We start from the raw sequence: 18607 nt of genomic DNA, 5'->3' as shown, positions 1-18607 counted from the left end.
TACCCCGCCAGACCCCGCAGAGCCCACAAAGCCATGCATGCTGGGGAGGAACATTCTAGAACATGCTTTTCTGCTTTGAAATAAACGGCTCGCAGAGGCCCCTCCCACCCCATTTGTGCAGCCGCTGAGTGGCGGGATCGGCGGGCGCTCGGAGGCCCAGAAGGGTTTGGGCGGAGAGAAAGGGCCTCTCTCCGCCCCGCTGGGCCTTTCTCCGGGGCCGCGGGCTCCTCCAGCAGCCCGCAGGCTCCCGCCCCTCCAGGCGGGCACACCGGGCCCTCCCTCCGGGGCTGGGAGTCCCGTCTGGAGGACAGGAAACAGCGCCCAGGACTGTGCTGCCCCACGTCCTGCCCTGGCCTGGCAGGACCCCAGTCACTGGCTCAGGGGGCGCGCACAGCGAAGCAGTGGTCGAGCGCCGACTGTATGCAGTGCTACGTGGTCCAAGTGACGAGGAGGCTGGAGGTCTTGGGCCCGGCCTGGGCTGGGCGTGACCACACCCACTGGATTCACGTGTGGCCTGGGATCTGTGCCAGGCAACTGGGGGTGGGGCCACCCTGCTGAGACAACGCAGCCCCTCCCCCCGGAATCTGTATCCAAACAGCTCTGTGCGTCCAGCTGCGTCTGCGCCCTACAGGCACCTGTCCAGGCTGACTCGAGGCCGCGGGACCAACACGGACAAAACACGTGCCACATATGTTTTCTGAAAGTGTCCACACGGTTCATGGAGAGCCCAGTCCACAGTCTTCCAGATCCTTCTAGAAGCTTCCAGAACCTGGCCAGCAGCAGGGCTCTAAGTCTGCCTCGGCTACCGCAGTCTGCTGGAAGCGCGCGGCGGGCACCGTGCGACTCTGGAGCCAGGTCATGCATGGGATACAGCTTCGGCTCGGCTCCTCCTGCGACGCTGGCCCTGGGACCCAGCGCCACGCTGTGGGGGGAAGCCTGGCTCCACCTTGCCCACAGAGAGAGCCCAGGCCCAGGCCCAGCGTGGGGGGAGCAGCGTGCACCGGGGCTGTGGGTGCTCCAGCCGCAGGGGGGCTGCTGGCACCCTCCCCTCCCCAAACGGCGGGTGTGCGGCTGTTGCTTTATGCCGCGAAGTCTGGGTTTGTCACACGGTGATAAGTGACAGGCAGGGGCCGGGTCCCGAGCACCCAGCAAACCTCAGACCCCACAGGGACTGCCGACAGCGGCTCCAGCCCAGAAGTGAGCCAAAACAGGGAGCAAGGACCTGCGTGCCCAGTGCTGTTAGAAGCAGCAAACCCAATGCTTCCTAACGCCAATCACGCCCATTCTGCAGATGAGACCACTGAGGCACAGGGACGTGAAAGACCTGCTTCCGTCACACAGCACCAGAGTGGAGGTGGAAGAAGTGGGGTGCAAACCAGGCTGGTGGCTCAACCCCGGCCCCACTGCCCATCCCCAGGGCCCACAGGGCTGAGTCCTGAACAAGCCAGGTCTCCCACGTGGCTGCAGGGCCCAGGTTCTTGGGCCATCCTCTGCTGCCTTCCCAAGCGCGTGAGCAGGGAGCTGGATTGGAAGTGGAGCAGCCAGGACTCAAACCTGCTCCAGCCGGGCCCGGCCGCCACTGCTGCAGGCACCCGGAGAGTGGACCCGGGCTCGGGAGCTCTGTCTCTCTGCTTCTCAAAAAAGAAAAAAAAAATCCTTTCTCCTATCACAAGGCTTGGCTTTAGGCTGGGAAACCATGACCGTGACGCTGCGACAGGAACGGAAATCCGGAGCAGTCCAGCCCAGGCCACGCCCCCCGCCGGAAGCCGAGGCGTAACTTAGGTGTTGCCAAACGCACCGTCGTGAAGAACAAGACAGAGCGGTTTCCCACGAGGCCGCCAGCACCCCGGGACCACGAGCCCCTGCCCCCTGGGGAGTCGCTCCCCGCCCCCAGCCCAGGGACCCCGGGCGGTCTCCACTCGGGCTCTGTTCTGAATCACGCCTCTCTGAACACCTGTGCTCCCGGGCACACAGCCAGGACGGCACGCAGGGCACGAGGTCACTCTGGCCACGACCTTCCCACGGCAGCTGCAGCAGCGCCTCAGGGCTCCGGCTCCCACACGCCGGTATCCACACTCGGCTGCATCCACACTCGCCACGTCCACACTCACCCGCGTCCACGCTCACCCGTGTCCACACACACCGCTGACTTTGGGCCTCACTGCCTGGGGGCCGCAGCCGCACCTCGCATGCTCAGGCTCCCGCGTGTGATGGGCCTGGACGGGGGACAGAAGCGGCCAGGGCAAGCGCTCCTGGACTCAGGACAGACGTGGGGTCACAGCCTCCCTGGACGCAGAAGCTGTGTGGCCCTCGCCAGACGCCGGCCTCCCAGAGCCAGCCACACCGGACCCCGCTAGCCCCAGCTCAGCCTGGCAGCCGCAGGGTGTGAGCCGGTCCCGGGCCAGGGCTCCCCTAGCCCAGGGCCCCCACCTTGCTGTGCACCTTGCGACACAGGCTTCCCCGGGGTCATCACCTGCCTCCCAGAATCCTCTGCCCCTCCAGAAATGCCGCTCCTTATTCCAGAACTGGGCTCCCCTCGGAGGCCTCCACGGGCTCACTCACGACCTCTCACCCTTGGCCTTTCCGAAGCGGACAGGGGCTCCCACGCCACCATCCCAGGGCCCCGCACCAGCCACGAGAAGGTTCTGGAAACGCGGAGCCTCGCACTGAGCACCGTCTCCCGGACCGCATCCTCCTCGCACAAAAGCCGCCTTGTCGGGCCCCAGGCCCGGCCTTCCCCAGGCCTGTCTCTGCCGCGAGCCACAAACGCTCAGAAGCAACTAACAGTGCCGCCCGGCATGGCTCGGCCGGCCCTCTCGGTGGCGACCAAGGAGGAACGAGCATTGACCGGTGTCCCGCGGGATCCCTCCACCGTGACCCCGAGGCCCCCCAGCCTCGGTTTCCTCCAGCGGAATGGAGGGGTCGGCCAGCGACCGAGGGTGCTGCGAACGCACCCCAGGGCGCCCCAAGCCGCACCGAAGCCGGCAGCCCCCACCCCGCAGCACACGGAGCCCGGTCCCCGCCGGTGAGGATTCCGATTTATTTTTCTTTGCAACGCGGTTTGGAAGTGCAAACAGTGCGGCTGGTTGCAGCCTTCCCAGAAGTCTCAGGTGCTCCCCGGCCACTCTGGGTGGGCCGCTCCCCCTCCCCAGCCCGCCAGGCGCGACCAGACCCAGACGGGGCCGCCAGGACTGCCGAGGACGCCTTGTTTCCTGGAGCGTGTGCCACGTGACACTGAGCTGGCCTCTGGCACAGGGTGAGGTTGGACTTGGGAGCCCACACTCTGCTCCGGGAGGCCCCCAGGTCCCCCCAGCCAGCCCTGTGACCTGCAGGTCGCCATGTGCAGAGCCCGGGGCTCCTTCCCCCGTGCGCCCAATGCCAGCCCGGGCAGCGGTCACTCTGCACGGCCCCCCCAGGAGGGGCCTCACGGGCGGACACGGGCCTGGCGGCCAGAGCCGGCTTCTGGGTCTGGCTGCACCTCGGCCGGCTCAGGGGCCTCGGGCGCGTGCCTGCCCCGTCTGGGAGATGGAGCCATCAGTCGCGACCAGAGGAGGCCCAGCTGGCTGCGCCCCGAAACTAAACGAGCACGCAGAGGACGGAGGACAGCGCAGCGCTGACTCCGTGGCTTCCCAGCCCCTTCCTCCCCGCGCCCTCCGGGGCCCCTCTGCTGGACACAGGAATCACCTCAGGGACCCTGGGCACTTCGGCCTGCACGCTTGGGCCACACGGGCGCCGACTCAGGCCACGGACGGAGCTGAGCACGACCGCGGCCAGGAGCTGACCTGAAAGCTGGGGACATGCTAGAGTCCAGGTCTCCACCCTCCCAGCTGCCACAGGGGCGGGGCTGAGCCATGGAGGGTCAGCGGCAGAGGAAGCTCGGGACAGGTAAAGGCGCCAAGAGTGATGGGGGGGCGGGTAAAGGCACTGCTTGTTACCCCGGCATCCCATACGGGCGCCGGTTCGAGTCCCAGCTGCTCCACTTCTGATCCACCGCCCTACTAATGTGCCTGGGACAGCAGCGGAGGACGACCCAAGTGTTTGGGCCCCTGCACTCATGTGGGAGACCCGGAGTAAGATCCTGGCTCTGGCTTGCCCCGGCCCGGGCTGTTGGGGCCATCTGGGGAGTGAACCAGTGGACGGAAGACCTCTCTCCCTGCCTCTCCCTTTAACTCTTTCAAATACGTAAAATGAATCTTTAAAAACCAAAAAAAGAGTGACGGGGCTGTTCTAAGAGGGGCAGGAGGAAGACTCCTACAGGAAGTGCACAGGGAGGCCTGAGGATGTCCCAGGTGGTAAAGCTGCGTGTGCAGAGGTCCTGGGGCAGAAGCGTGCTTGGTGCTGTGGAGGAACAGAGAGACTGCCAAGGTGGAGGCAGACCCAGAAGCCGGCTCTGGCCGCCAGGCCCGTGTCCGCCCGTGAGGCCCCTCCTGGGGGGCCGTGCCGAGTGACCGCTGCCCGGGCTGGTGTTGGGCGCATGGGGGAAGGAGCCCCGGGCTCTGCACACGGCGACCTGCAGGTCACAGGGCTGGGTGGGTAGACCTGGGAGCCTCCCGGAGCAGAGTGTGGGCTCCCAACACGAGCCCGGCTCAGTGTCTCGTGGCACACGTCCCAGGAAACAAGGCGTGCTCGGCTCCGTCGGGGCAGCCCGTGGGTGGGGGGAAGGGCGAGGGCGAAGCCGGCCAGGGGCCAAGTCACAGGTCGGCGGGCTGAGCGCTCCCAGAACCTCCGTCTTTCTGGGCGGAACTGGCGGAGATGAGGCGTTCTGAGGAGAGCGGGCCGCAAATCCGATGGCGGAGGCCTCCGGGAGGAGACAAGGCCCAGAGACGGGGAGAGGCCGGGCGGAGCCGGGCACCGAGATGGAGCCACACGGCCGCCAGCCAAGGGCGGCCAGCAGGGCCCTGCCGCCCGGGATCTGGGACTCTGGGTGGCAGTATCTCCCCCGGGGCCCTTCCTGCCCCTCAGCGCCTGTCCCCGCCCCTGCCCCTGCCCCCGGAGGCGCCGGGCCCCAAGTTCCCACCTTGAAGCCCCAGCCGGATGCCCCCAACACTCAGCCATCACCTGGCCAAGAGCCGGCGGCTCTTAAAGGAACGCACGGAAGTGAGCCGGGGGCGGCGTCAGCTTCACTCGCCACGTGGTGCCTGGGGGAGGCCCCTGCTGCTCAGAAAGCATTTATACAGCACCTTCTGTTTGCCAGGCTTTGCCACACACAGCCCCTTGATTCCGCCCTGCGGGGGGCGTGAGGCTCGCGGTGAGAGCCACGAGGGCCCCAGACGATGACCGGGACGGCAGGTGCGCTGAGGCCCTGGGAACTCTGGGCCCCGCGTGGAGCCTCAGCTTGCGCATCTGTGAAATGGTCGCACTAGCGTCTGCCCAGGAGCCCACACCATGCCGGAGAGGCTCCGACGCCATGGGCATGAGCGTCCCTGGCGACCACAGCTGCACAGCAGGCTGACGGCCGGGGGGCTCAGCCGCGGGCCCACAGCAGCCGAGGCCTGGAGCCAGCTCTCCCCGCCCCACTGCCCCATCCAGGATGCCCCACCCGTCAGGGTGCTGTGGGTGCGTGAGGTCGGGAGTTCTCTGGCCCCCAGCAGGGAACAGCCAGGGTCGGCCACCAGCAGGGGCAGAGCCAACGGCTGGGCAGCCCAAGAATTGCAGTGGCCCCCGCGCCCCGTGTCCTGGCACGGCTTTGGGGTCCTCCGGGGAGCCTGGGGGTGAGCAGCGCAGGGCTGTGGGGGGCTTGGCCCTGCCGTGCCCCGAGGGACGCCCCTCGCCCACGCCGCCGCTGCTGTACTCTTCACGGCGCTCGCCCAATTCCCACGGGTGGGGACCCCGTCACCCCCATTTTACACAGAGAACTGAGGGACCCACAAGGCAGCCGCCGCCAGACCCCAGAGCACAGGCCCTGCCAGGAGGGGCCCTGGCCTTTGCCAACCCCATGGTCCCCGTGCCAGGGCAGGGCGTGCCGTGGGGCCTGGCGTGGGCGCCCGTCTCGGGCCTCCTGGCCTCGGCTCCGTCAGCCCTGCCTGCCCAGAGGCCGATCCGGGGCAGGGGCATCAGACCCCGGCAGGAGCTCCCCCACCTGGCTCGCCAGCCCCTCCCCCCACACCCAGGCCGGCTCAGGCCCAGCATTGCCCAGGAGCCCCTGCCCGGGAAGGGCACTCGGAATCCTTCACCGGGACAATGGCCTGTGTCTCAGTGGGGGCGTGGGGGGTGAGTCACTACGGCCCACAGAGCCAAGGGGCCAGGCTGCGGGGGCTCGGCCTCCCGCCAGCAGTAGACACCTGCTGCCCGTGGCCGGGGCCCCCAGCTCCATCCCCGAGCGCCCCGGCAGGAGAGCCGTCTTGATTACCGTTGAGCCAAGCGGCAGCTCATCCAATATTCAGACCCCGAGCCCCGCCTCACGGCCCGCTGGGCTGCAGCCAGGGCGGACAGGGTTACCTGAGCCCGCGTGCGGCTCCAACAGCTCCCTCCGCGGGGCTGCGCCTGAGACACCAGGAGCTGGCCACGCCGCGGCGGACGGTGCCCAGCCAAGTTCACTGTTGCATCTGTGACACGGTGGGCGCCGAGACGTCTGCTGAGGACGCTCTTGTCCCTGAGGATGGCCTGGCCCAGGCTGGCCTGGGCACCGCCCGCCCGCTGCCCCCTGCTGGCCATCGGGCCACAAGCAGCCTCCCGGCCCATGTAAGCCCACCACGGGGCGGCTCCCTGGCTCCCAGCCCCGCAGGCTGACGGCCCCCAGAAGTGTCCCGCGTGGGAAGGACCACGCTGAGCGAGGCGCACCTGCGTGAGCGCCACGTGGCTTCCACTGTGGCTACCGGGACGTTGTCCATTTCCTGGGTGGCCGGCCCAGGACTCTGCCTGGCCATGCAGCTCAGGATGCAAACTGGTCTGGAATGCCCCTTCGCCCCCCGAAAACTCAGAGGCCGGCCGCGGGGCCTCTGCCGTCCAGTGGGCTGGGCCATTTGGTGGCTCTCAGCAGCCCTGGGTGGGGGCGGGCACGGGCACCAGGCCACGGCGGAGGCTGCCTCTTTGGCCTGCGCCTGCCGGGGCCGCTGCACCTGCTTCTGCCAGACAGCAGCCCCCAGGGACCACCAGGCACCGCCCGCCGCCCTCCCCACAGGCCTTGCCCGCGCGCGCCCCTTCCCTGCGTGGCTCTGCTGCGTCCTGGGGCCGGTGCCGCGAGATTCCTGCACTGGCCCTGACGCGAAGCCCAGCGCCGGTGTCCCCGGGCCCTGCGGCCGCCCCAGAGGCTCTGCTGCATCAGCAAACACAGGGACCGCGCCGCTCTGCAACCTGAGCTGGGCACGCGGAGGCGGCCGGGCACACAGAGGCGGCCGGGCCCCAGGCACGGCTCTGGCTCCCAACAGACGCCCTGGGAGACACGCGGGGAGCAGAGGCCGCCCGTGGTCCTGCCCTCAGGGGACCCAGTCTGGGCGGACAGGAGGAGACGCACGGGGAGACCCGCACGGCAGGGAAGCCGGCGGCCAAGGGCTTGGACGTGGTTCTGCGGCCGGCGCCAGGCGGGGGCGCACACGGAGCGCTCCGGAAGGCAGTGTTTCAGAAAGGGGACTGAGGGGCCCGTGTATGTTCACAGCCACACATGTGTACGTGAACATGCGTGCATACTGCATGTGAACACATGAGGACACACACCTGGCGTATGTGTGACGTGTGAGCGTGTGTGTGTTGTGTATATGCGCGCATACACACGTGTCTCACACACACGGCTGGGACCAGTGCAGTATCCCATCACACCCGGGCCTCCTGCTCACACACCTCTCCGACCCCACAAGGGCGCAGTGAGTCCAAGGCCCGGGTGGGCCCTGCCAGGTCAGCCCAGGGGCAGGGGGGCAGCGGCCAGGCCTCAGCTGCCCTGAGCGTCCTCCCTGCAGCCGTCCTGAGTCTCCGACCTGGAATCCTCGCGCCCCCCCCCCCCCACAGCCCGCGGGCTCTCTGGCTGTCCCCGGGCGCCCGCAGGGCGGGAAAACGTCTTGGCAAAGGGCAAGGAGGGACCTGCTCGGCCCGGCTTCCTCACACGGCCGTGAAAGGGGCCCGTTGTCCCCAGGCAGGAAGGCCGCACTGGCCTGGCCTGGGCCCAGGCCATCCTGGGGCTGCCACCAGGGTGGTCCCTGGGCTGGGGCAAACCCGGAACCACACGGGGTGAGGGGCAAGCCGGCGTCTTGTAGCCCTGACGCGGAGACACACACGGCGTCCCCTGCAGTGGGGCGGGACAAGCGCACGGGGACCACGCTCTGAGCTGAGCGCACGGGTGCCCCACGCGCCCCCAGGCCGTGAGTGCCGGAGCCCGGTCGGCAGAGCAGGCCCCTCGGGCCAGGGCCCACGGGAAGACGGGCTCGGCCAGGAAGGGCACAGCTGGGGCCGGAACCCAGAGCCCGCACACGGCTTCGTGAAGCCCCGGCGTGGCCTTGGGAACAGCTGACCCCCAGGTCCCAGGAGCTGCTGTCCCCTCCTGAGACAGCCCCCCGGGAGGCCCCTGCGGGCTGGAGACGGAGGGAGCGGCTCAGCCTGGCGCAGCCGGGGACGAGGGGCTGACCACACACCCGGTGCCACCCTCAGCGCCTCTGGGCGCCTTACAGGGCTCCTCTCCTCTGCAGGCCCCAATGTCCCCCAGAGACCTTCACGGCAAACCCGCAGCCTGGGCTAACGCGGACGCGCGGGAGGGGGCCTCGGCCGCCCCTCGTCCGTGGCCGCTGTCACCGGGGGCCAGGCCCTCCCTCCTGTTCCCTGCTGTTCTGGGGCACAGCGCTCCCCGCCCATGCGCACCCTCTGGGAAGCTGTGCCACTTCGTCTGCAGTCACCAACTCACGGGGGGCAGGCAGGAGCAGGGCCCCGGACTACACAGAGCCTGAGCCACGCAGACACAGGTCCAAGGAGGCCGGGCCAGCGGACAGTCTGATCTGATCGGGGGCCTGGGGCCCAGCCCGGGCACGCCGAGCTCGCCCGGCCATCCCAGCCCGGCCGCTCCACGTGAGCCTGTCCCACCGCAAGCACTGGGGCCTCTGGTGTCCTCGGGAGCTGGGGGTGGTGCAGGGCCCTGGCCGCAGCCTCTACTCTGCCGCAGGAACCCGGGGAGGCGGGCGATCTCCACGCTCACTTTCCACACAGCGAACGGGTCTGGTGTGGCGGTGTAGGCGTGGGTGGCAGGTCCTCGGCACCTGGCGTGGGAGGTGGCGGCACTGCGGACGCTGGGCAGGTGGGATAGGGCTCCCGGAGCCAGGACCCCTGGGAAACAGGGAGCAGGAGGCCCCCGTGCCACAAGACCCAGTACTGGGGCAGAAGACCCCCCAGTGCATGGGCGGGGGCACGAGGAGCTGCCAGAGGCCGAGGGGTCGGTGAGGACGGATCCCGCAGGCAGCACTACCGCAGAGCCGCAGGGTGGGGCCGGGTCGCCGGAGGACACACCCTCCCCTGCCCCTGCCCCGTCTGTGCTCAGCTGGAGGGATTCGGGTCTCAGCTCCGAGCCGGGGGTGGGGCAGCCACAGAGGGAACACAGTGGGAGAGCCTGGGCCCTGCCCGCGCGGTCCCCAGGGCTGTCAGGTGCACCGCCCGCCCGCCCGCAATAATCGGCCCTGACAGAGCCGCGCCCGCTGCGCCCGCACAAGGGAGGCGGCGGGCTATATTTAGCCTCAGATTGCTCCTGCCTGGCTGCGGGCAGCAGCGCCAAGGTGCGGGGACGGGGGAGGGGAGGCAGCCGGGCCAGGTGGCCTGGGCAGGAGGGGAGGGAACAGCGGTCCTGAGCACACCTGCCCCTCCAGGGGGCCCGGCCGGGCCTGGCAGGGCAGAGGGCCCTGCACAGGGACAGCGGGCAGGGGAGCAGGACCAGGGCCGGGAGGAAGGCAGGACGTGAGTGACACGGCCAGAAGTGGCTGCCTCGGCTGTGCCCCCGGCTTCTGCACCTCGGCACCGAGCTTCAAGACCACCGCGCCCCAGATGTGGGGAGCGAGGCCCCGGCCGAGGCTGCTGCTCGGGGGCGGGACAAGGCGGTGCCAGGTGGGGCGCGGGGGTGGGGCAGGAGCAGCTGCCGGGGCAGCTGGCAGGAGGCCAGGCCCCGCGGTGCCCGGCCCAGCAGGCGGGTCAGGGGTGAGGCGGCGCTAAGTGGCTTATGCCGGCGCGGAGGCCGAGTGACAGGCGGCTGCATTAGCAAAGACGCGCTCTGTTCCCGGGCAGGTCGTGTGGAAAGCGCGGCCGCGACCCCTGTCACTTCTCCTTCTTTATTTTCCTGTAAGAAGAGATGCCGGTGCCTGCGCCGGGTGGGGGAGGGGTGCCCGTCTCGCCGCCAGCTGTAACCACATCAGCTGCCGCGGGCACAATGGACGCCCCTCGCCCTGGGTCCCCAGGCCCAGGCCGGCAGCCGGCAGCCACGGCTCGCGCCACGGCCCAGCGATGCTCCCGGTGCCAGCGCGTGACAGCCGCTGAACACGGACCATTAGCCCCACAGCATCTGCAGGGGGCAGGGCCTGGCACCGAGCTCACCGCTCCCGGCCAGACCCCAGGAGGGCCGCGGGGGTGGGGGGCGCAGCGTCTGCCCGGCCCGCTAACCTCAGGCGTTTCCCCGACCCGACTTCAACGAGACACCTTCTTAAACAGCCATGGCTCAGCCCGCACGGCCACACGCCCTGAGCCGAGGAGTCCCAGGTGGCCCCCAGGCAGCCGGCAGACGACCACCGCGACGGCCTCTGCCCCTACCGCTCTGCTTCAGACGCCGGGAGAAGTGTTTGTGACAGCACGCGTAGGGGCAGGCACTGCGAGCAGCGGGTTAAGCCAGCTTCTGCAGCTCAGGCATCCCACGCGGACGCCAGTTCAAGCCCCGGCCGCTCCACTTCCAATCCGGCTCCCTGCTAATGCGCCTGGGAAGGCAGCAGAAGACGGCCCAAGTGCCCTGCGCCTGCGTGGGAGACCTGGAAGAAGCTCCTGGCTTCGGCCTGGCCCAGTCCCGGCCGTTGCACCTCTGCCTTTCAAATAAATAAAATAAATCTTTAAAAATCAAACCACCAATGCTCGCTATCCCTTCTGGAAACTTCCAAGCCCGAAGCCAGGCTTCCCTTCCTTCCGCAGGAACCCCACGCCCCGCCCGGGCCTCGGAGCACCCGTCTGCCTCCCGGGCTGATTCTGCCGGTGACAAACTGGAAGTGACAGCCCAGTCCAGACCTGCGGTTCCCTCCAACACGCTACTGCACTCGGGGTGGGCTAGGGAGCTGCTCCCAGAACCACCAGATGTTTAAACCAGAGAGGTCACAGCTGACAACCCAGGGAGACCCACGGCCACGGCCACGGCCACGGCCTGCGGCTTCTTGACCCTCTGGAGTCACCTGCCTCTGTCTGGAAACCGCAGAAGGCCGCAGGCCAGGAGGTGAGTGACAGCTGAGCCTCCACCCAGCCCCCTCTGCTGGTGCCGCCCCCCTCTCCTCCCTGCCTGCACCTGCTGTTCCCGTGCCCAGGGCTGCTCCCCGCCACACTGGGAGTTTGGGCTGAGCGTGGACACGGAGCTGGATGTCCCCAAGCCAGGGCCTGGGTGCCAGCGTCTAACCCGAGGGCCTGGGCCGCCCCTCCCCGCAGGAACTGGCCCCGGCCACCTGGGTCGCCAAAGGGGACAGCGCCCAGCCAGCCGTCGCCCCCAGCTCCACGGCTCCTTCTGCTGGGCCTCCACGTGGCTTCCCAGGGCCGGCGGGGAGGATGCCCCCGCAGCTTCCACGGGAACAGACGCACTGGCTGGGACCCAGCCCGTGCACAGCCCGTGCACAGCCCGTGCACAGCCCGTGCACAGCCCGTGCACAGCGGGGAGGTTACCAGGGCCGGGCACCAACAGCCCCTGCAGCCCTCCCATGGCGAGCGGCTGCCAGCTCCCTGTGGCCCGGAGCTGGGGGGACCGGGAGCGAGCGCGGGAGGCCTCTTCAGGACCTGGAGGCCTCTGAGTCGGGGTGGGGGTGTCTGTCTCTCCAGTGGCAGGTCCTCACAGATCACACAGCGGCCTCAGCTCGCTCCAGGTTCCCCGGCCATGGGAGAAGGCGGACTTGGCACGCGCCTCCCCACAGGCCAGGCTGGTCCCAAGGGGGAACAGAAGAAGTGGGTCCCCCCACCCCGGGTTGGAGACAGCCATGCAGCAGGGGCCCATACGGAGCCAGGGCACGGGCGTCTCTCTCAGGTGTACAGCGCCTGGCGGCCGCTGTGACCCCACCTTCTCCGGAGCACGCTGGGACGTCACAGCCCAGCGGGTGGACACTAGGCCCGGTGCCTGCGGGACAGAGGGGGGCCGGGTGGTTCTGCTCCCGGGGCTCCCCGGCCTCACCTGGCCCACAGGTGCCCGGTCACCTGCAGTGTCCCCAGCCCACCCCGTGTGCACAGTCCAACAGCACAGGGCCAGGAAGACAAGAGCCCGGTCTAGAGGGCGCTGGGTGGCACCAAGAGGCGGAGTGATGACCCCGTCTCCTCCCGGGACCCCTCTGCCCGACGCCCACAGCACCCGAGCTCCCCAGCTCCTCGGCCAGGCAGGGCCACCCCAGGAGCCCCGGAGCCCTGGCGCCGTCTCCACGCCCGGAAGCTTCTCCTGCCCCGGGACCACTCTGCCCCTGCCCTCCTCTGGGTCCCTTCTCTGCCTGGATCCGGGAGGCAGCCGTGGCCCCGAGGGCCCCACGCGGGAAGAGCAACCACGAGTGTGCTGGTGCGGCACCCACTGCCGCCCGCGCTCCACACCACGCTTCTCTGCCCTCCCCTCCCCCACCCCACGAGTCCCGCTGCCACCCACATTCTGAGCATGGGGAAACGGGGGGCCAGGCCGGCACCAGTCTTCCCCAGCCTCCCAGGCCTGCTCCGAGGCCTATTCTGTGACTTGGTCCTCGGCTTGCGAGCCTGTGGCCTAGGGCAGAAGCTGTGACTCAGTTTCCCCATCTGTAGAATGGGAGGACAGCGGGACAACCCACCCAGGGTCGGGGTGGGGGTCCAAGGACTGAGTCCAGGGGGAAGGCCTGGCACCAGGCAAGCATCCGCTCCCAGCTGAGGCCGCGCCAGCTGGTTCAGAGGACGGGACCCTCAGCGCCCCCTGGTGGCAGGCAGGGCTTCCTGCAGGAGGCACGCATGGCCCCTCATTCCCCTGAGGGACAGGCAGAAGATGAATGACAGCAGCCACCATCTGGTGACCCAGGTGGGCAGCGACGTCGGGGTGGGGTGGGGGGGGGGACTGAAGGCTGCATCCAAACCCAAAGATGGACCCCAGAGTGACCGCCAGGGGCAGGGCAAGGGCCCCGTGGCAAACCTCCCGTCACTCGGCCGTCGGCCCTGCACCACGTGGGAACTGCCACAGCAGCCGGCACGGCCACCCCACCTGCAACCCCAAACCTGCCAAGGCCGAGGCCAGGAGCCCCTGGTTCTTAGGCCGAGGGGAGGAGCCCCTGGTTCTTAGGCCGAGGGGAGGAGCCCCCATCCACACAGTCACCAGGGCTGCCCGTGAGGATGCAGAGCCCTGGGCCCGGGGCTGTGACCCCCAGTGGAGCAGAACACGACCCTCAGTGGACACGGGGAGGGGTGCACCTGCTGGTCCCGCCCACTGACGCTCACTCAGTAACCCGGGGGCGGGCGGGGGGACCGGAGCCTCCCCAGGGTCCCTGCTCAGCAGGAGGCCGAATGTGCCAGATTCCAAGGTGGCCCTCGGCAGGTGGAGCGACCGCGGCCGATCTCAGCACGGCTGAGTCATCCCCGACTCAATTAATGATGATTAATTGGGGCTCCCGAAAGCCGAGCGCCAGCAGATTGGAGCGTGCGCTCGAGCTCCCTCTCTCTCCTTTATTTCCTCTCTTCCTTCCTGGGCTGTGTCTCCTCCCCCAGGTCACATTCGCGGACGGGAAATTGGAAGCGGGCGATTTGGAGGCCTGGCAGGAGGGAGATCCCACACCGGGGCGGCTGCCCTGTCCTGCCAGGGCCCAGCGTCAAGGGCACGGCTGCAGGAACAGCACTGCGCCCCGGCCGTGGGCGGAGGGGCTGTGTTCCCGGTGCACTTCAGGAGAAGGGCCCTCTGGAATCCACGCAGGCCCCTGTGTCCTGCTGCCGAGGGCCCGGCCATGCGCCCGGGCAGCCAGGGCCCCGCCGCCTCGGGCACGGATAACCCTGGAGACTGCAGCGCCAGGGTTTTCAGAGGCACTGGCTCCGATCCATCCGCGCTCTGCTGGGCCCAGCAGCTCGGGGAGGGAGCAGGGCACAGAGCCGGGGGCTGGCCGTGGCTGTCCCTGCGGTGAGGCTGTGCCGGCACCGAGGCTTTGCTGGGACCTCACGGGAGGGCCGTGGCCCTGCAAGCAGAACACGAGGACCCAGCCCACCGTCCAGAGGCCACGCGCGGCCGCCTGACTTGGAGTGAGCTGCCTGGATGGACCTGGACCTGGACCTGAGTGGCCTCCTCCTCAGCCCCACTGGACCCCAAAAGACTGGGACGCAGCCGGGCCAGGGGGTTCAAGGCACAGGTGTGAGCGCATACCATGTGGCGGGTCTGGGCCATGGGGCTCAGTGCTGGAACCCTCAGGCTCGTCCACGGCATGAGTGGGGCTGGACTCTCAACCACAGGGCTGCTGGGAGAGGGAGGGAGAGGTGCACGGCTGACAATGCATGGCCACTACAGGTGACCGGATAAACAGCGTGCAGGCTGCCTGCGCGGCGTACGGGTACAACTCGGCTAAAAGGGCCTTCACACGGCACGTCGTGGACACGTCATCACCCAGAGGACGAGTATTTCATAACTGCACGGACGTAGAACGTGCAGAACAGGGCCGCGGCTGTGGTGCAGCCGGAGAAGCCACCCCTTGTGATGACAAATGGCTGCTTCCAGCCCCGGCTGCTCCACTTCCGATCCAGCTCCCTGCTCATGCGCCTGGGAAAGCAGAAGACGGCCCACGTGCTTGGGGCGGCCTTGTGGCTCCGAGAGGCCCCAGCCACGCACAGAGAGCGCCCTGCTGTCCCTGTGGCCTGGTCCAGGCTGCGGGACAAATGCATACAGGAGGCCGGGGGCTGAGAAGGCAGCCGGGGCCGGCACGTGGGGAGCCTGCCCTCCGCACTGCCCGAGAGGACCCCGGGGACTCACCCCACCACAGGACAGGGCAGCAGTGACCGCCAGGCCATCACGGAAGCTGGTGGGGGAGCCGAGCGCCGTCTGTCCACCTGCTAGGACACGGTCAGAGGGGGGAGGGGAAGCCCAGGCATGAAGCCGCAAGCACGAACCCCCAGAGCCTGCGGCTGCCTGGAGGAAGCCACACGCCGGGGGCAGGCTCACACGCCTCCGCGGCACCCAAGCTGCAGACACAGGAAGTGGCCCGGTGCTCGCTGGGGGGCGGGCTTGAGGGAGCCTGGGGGCCTCCTGGGGTGACTGGCAGTTCTGAGTCCCGGCTGCGCGCGCTGAAACTCCCTGAGCAGGACACTCGACACGGGCAGGACTGACGGCGCCGTACCCGCCAGCAACACCCGCCCGAGCACAACCGACAGAGCCCAGCCCTTCAGAGGGGAGGGCCACCTCGAGTGACCCCAGGTTTTCAGAGAACGCGGAACCCAGAGAGGGCGAGATCGGCCCAGAGCAGCACGGTGCCCCGAGGATGCAGCGGGCCGTGGCCGACGGCGCTGTTTCTGGGCCCGGAGGGTCAAGGGCAGGGCCGATTCTTTCCGGCTGATCCCATGGCCTAAGCCAGCAGCCCCAGCCGGCTCCGAGGGAGGCAGGAGGGAAAGAAAGGGCCTTTTGTGGTCAGCGGCCGGGCAGGGCTGACCGGGAGCCAACCGGCCCCACAGAGAGGCCTGCGAGGGAGCCTCCTGCAGCCCGACCTCTGCCCCCACCCTCCGCAGGGTGGACGCAGCACAGGGAAGGGGTCAGGGGCCCAGCTGGGCTCGGTCAGCAGCTGGGGCTGTGGGGCGGGGGAAGGGCTGGCTGGGGCCACACACGGTGCTCGGCCCCTGACCCCGAGCCCCGACACCAGGGCAGCCCGGGGCGGCCGGACGCAGGCGGGGGCCGAGCCCTCTCCAAGGGGGGCAGTCGGTCTCCTGGCAGCGAGGAACGGACAGAGCACTGCTGGATTAGCTCGGACGGCAAAGCACGGCCCGACGGCCGAGGAGGAGGGGCAGGGGCCCCCTGACCTCACTCTCCGAGCGTTGGGCCGGGCTGGACGGCTCCCAGGGGCCTCGGCCGTCGCCTGCTCGCTTGGCCAGGAGGCCTGCTGGGGACCCTGCTCTGCTGGGGGACCCTGGGAGATTGACATCTCCACCCGTACCTCAGTTTCCCCATCTGTAACACAGGGTAACGGCACCATACGATCGCCCGGGAGTCCCTTCTGTCCTCTTTCATCAGTCAGGGGCTCTGTCAAAGGCCACCTCTTCCCAGAAGCCTTCTTGGGCTGGCTCCCACACAGCTGCCCTGGCCATCCAGACTCTGGGAGCCCCGGGAAGGCCACCAGTGAAAGTCAGAGCCGACAGTCGCCCGCCATAGCCCACCTGGGGGGCTGGCTGGGACGCAATGCTGCCTTCCAGAACCTTCTAAGGCTGGACCACCGCTCACGCACGCACAGCCCCCAGCCCCAGCTTCTCCTTAAAAACGCAGGGTCCTGGGTTCCAGGAATCCGAGTGTGGCTGGAAGTGGGTGGGGGCAGGGGCCATGCTCAAAGCCTTCCAGAACTTTCTTTCTGAGCCAGGGGACCAGACTGGAAGCCCCCACCCCCACCAGCCAGGAAGATGGGGCCAGGGCCACCTCCCCAGGCCCTTGGCTGACCCTTCACCGGCCGGGGTGGGGTCCCTGCCCCCGTCCCTCCCCTAAACACTTCCCGCCTCCGTTCGGCCTCTTCACTTCATGTTCAGCTCCCTGCCCGATGGTTACAGGGGGTCCACGTGGTGCCTCTGTGTGCAGAAAACACATGGGGAGCCCACGGAACTCGGCCGCCAGCGCACGGGGGAGGCGGGCAGCAGGACCGGCAGTCCCGGTCCAGACCAGCGGCTCCGGGGCGCTCCGCACAGAGCCCAACGGGGCAAGGCTTCCCTGGAGCAGGTCGGAAATGCAGAGCTGACCAGGGCGGGCACTGCAGGGGCGGGGAGGGGCTCCTGAGAACCTCTGGGGCCGCGTGGAGGGGCTGGGTCCCTGGGCAGGGGCTGGCTCCGCCCACGTGAGCTGTGCCACTCACACAGCGAGGGCGGGACGGCTGGCCATGTAGGCTCAGCTTGGTCAGAAAGCACTAATCAACCTTGAGGTTGGGGGGGGGGCGGACCACGTTCTCCCCAACTTCCTCCTCCCAGAGGCCCCGGCTGCACTCACAGCCAATGCAGCTGCCGGGGCGGGGGAGGGGCTGGGCTGCAGAGGGAGGCAGGATTGCGGCCTGCAGGTGCTGAGAGCCGAGTCCTCCCACCCCCAGCGCCCACTGCCCCAAGCACGCAGCAGGACCCAGCTCCAACGCCACCTCCCCCAGGAAGCCAGCACATCAGCTTTGCTCCCCCATCTCAGAGCAGCCCTGGGTCCTGGGAGACCACTCGGCCCGCACGCCAGGCCACGCACAGGGGCTGCCGGCTCCCCCACCTCCTTGCCAGGCAACTCTGGCTGGGAGGCTGGCGGCAGCTGCACAGGCTCTGTACCAGTCATCAGCTCTGTCGTGCCGCGCCCCTCGGCAGGGGCCCCGGGCCCTGGGTCTCTGCCCAGCGCCCCCGCCGGCTGTGCCCTCCCCTGAGCTCCTCCCAGCCTGGCTGCTGGAGGCCCAGGCCCTGAGCTACTTTTCAGACGTCACAAGAGAGGGCTTAGAAGTGCTCATTTTCCAATGATCTCCATTCCTTCCTTGTGTGGACACTTATTAAGTACCAACTGTATGCGGACATCCTTGTAGGCACTGGCACGGACCAACCCGAGGCTCGCCTGGGTTCCGCGGGGCTGGGTGGGGTGGATGCTGTCCGGGTGCTGGACAGCACAGGAGTGGCCTCCGGGCGGCAGAGCAGACGGCCCCCTGGGGGCTGGGAGGAAGATGTAGGGAAAGGAGGGAGCAGGCACCGTCCAGGGGACAGCAGGTGTGAAGGCCCTGGGGCAGTGACCGGGCAGCCAGACCAGCGGGGGTGGAACGAGTGAAGAGTGGGGGTCAGGAGTGGGGACAGCAGGCCCCGGCGCCCTGCAGCTGCTGGGCCCCCCCAGCCAGGAGTGGGAGGTGCGGGAGGGGCAGGCAGCGAGCCCCCCCCCCCGTTTGCTCGGGCCCCCCAAGGCAGCTGTGAGGCCACCGTGGGAGGCCGGGCCTCTGGGTCCCGCCAAGTGTCACCCGTCTTGCACAATTTCCGGGAGCCAAATCTGACAGAGCCATCTGTCTCCACCAGAGCCCGCGCCCGGCTCCAGCTGGTCCCTCGCACGAGCCAGGGTTCTCAGTGACGCCACGCAACGCTCAGCGCCACCGACACACGCGGAGCCCAGAGGCGGCGGGGAGCGAGAGCGTGGGCCGGGGGCGGGCTCCTCCCGCACGGAAGCGGCCTCCGCTGTTCCCCGACCCCCCTCCCCGCAAGCCCCAGGCCACAGGGTCGGGAAAAACCCATGGAGCGTGTTCACTTTCTTCCCTTAACCCACAGAGAGGGAGAAAACCCCGCCCCTCCGGCGCTAGCCCGGGCTGGC

At 68.9% G+C, this 18607-nt stretch overlaps 1 protein-coding gene and 1 long non-coding RNA gene across 5 annotated transcripts in view; one reads left to right on the top strand and one right to left on the bottom strand.

Annotated features, from left to right (window-relative positions):
* Positions 1-18607, bottom strand: part of GSE1 (Gse1 coiled-coil protein) — a 299121-nt gene that overhangs the window by 209534 nt on the left and 70980 nt on the right. The window lies entirely within an intron of this gene.
* Positions 9456-11009, top strand: LOC149121040 (uncharacterized). Its single transcript, XR_016224949.1, has 2 exons — positions 9456-9686; positions 10609-11009. It is a non-coding gene; the product is annotated as an uncharacterized LOC149121040 (long non-coding RNA).

The sequence above is a fragment of the Oryctolagus cuniculus genome, chromosome 18, assembly GCF_051225735.1.
Source record: "Oryctolagus cuniculus isolate XC-2025 breed Fujian yellow rabbit chromosome 18, ASM5122573v1, whole genome shotgun sequence".
NCBI classification, from domain to species: Eukaryota; Metazoa; Chordata; class Mammalia; order Lagomorpha; family Leporidae; genus Oryctolagus; species Oryctolagus cuniculus.
This window is presented reverse-complemented; position numbering and strand designations above follow the sequence as displayed.